This window comes from Egretta garzetta, unplaced genomic scaffold (assembly GCF_000687185.1).
Source record: "Egretta garzetta isolate BGI_Z169 unplaced genomic scaffold, ASM68718v1 scaffold498, whole genome shotgun sequence".
NCBI lineage: Eukaryota > Metazoa > Chordata > Aves > Pelecaniformes > Ardeidae > Egretta > Egretta garzetta.
This window is the reverse complement of record NW_009260494.1, coordinates 330,447-331,261: the sequence shown is the minus strand read 5'-3', so window position 1 is coordinate 331,261 and position 815 is coordinate 330,447.

Sequence of the window (815 nt, the reverse complement as noted above, 5' to 3'; positions counted from 1 at the left end):
CCGCAGAAAGACGCCTGGGCCAGGTGTTTTGGGGCTGATCGGGGCAGAGGAGGGGGATTGATGGGGGTTTGGCCACTGGGCTGAGCAGTGCGTGGGCTGGGGGGCGTGCAGGAGGGGAGCGAACGGGGCAGGTGCCTTTCGGAAAAGGAGATGGCCACGCGCCGCATCGCACCTATGGTTTTAAGCAACCTCTTGGCGCTGTGCTCTGTTTGCCATGGGGCCAGAGCGGTATCAGCCCCAGTCCTGCCCTCACCTCTGCATTCGGGGGCTCCCCGTGGGGTGCTGTGCGGCTGAGACCCTGTGCTTTCCCGGGGGCGCTTTGCCTTCCCAGCCCCTTCTTTCCATCGTGGCCCTGATCTTCATCCCCCATCACCTCAGCAGTGATGGGAGGGCTGACCTGAGCCTTTCAAGCCCCGTCCCCTTCGTCACCGCTGAGCCTTCAGCTGGTCATGCTCTGCCTGGGTGCTTGGCGAGACTTCAGGTGGCTTCGCTAACTGAATTACGCGGAAACGCGGGTTTGCAGCGCGCAGGAGCAGCTGATGGTCCTGGGGGCGGCTGGGCGCTCTCCCAGGCTTGGTTAATGACCCCCACACACCCCAAAATTTGGGCTCAGTCCTGCAGCCTTATCCCTGAGGGGGGGGTGCAGGCTGGGAGCAGCCAGCTGGGTCTGGACGCACATGGGCAACCCAGACCTGCGTGCTGAGGCATGGCCCAGGGTCGTGCTTGGCTCCTTCCCCAAAATAAGGCACTGCCTGGAACCCCGAGTGAAAATACTGTGATTGCATGTGCCCCCCCACCCCCGGGCTCCGCTCGCC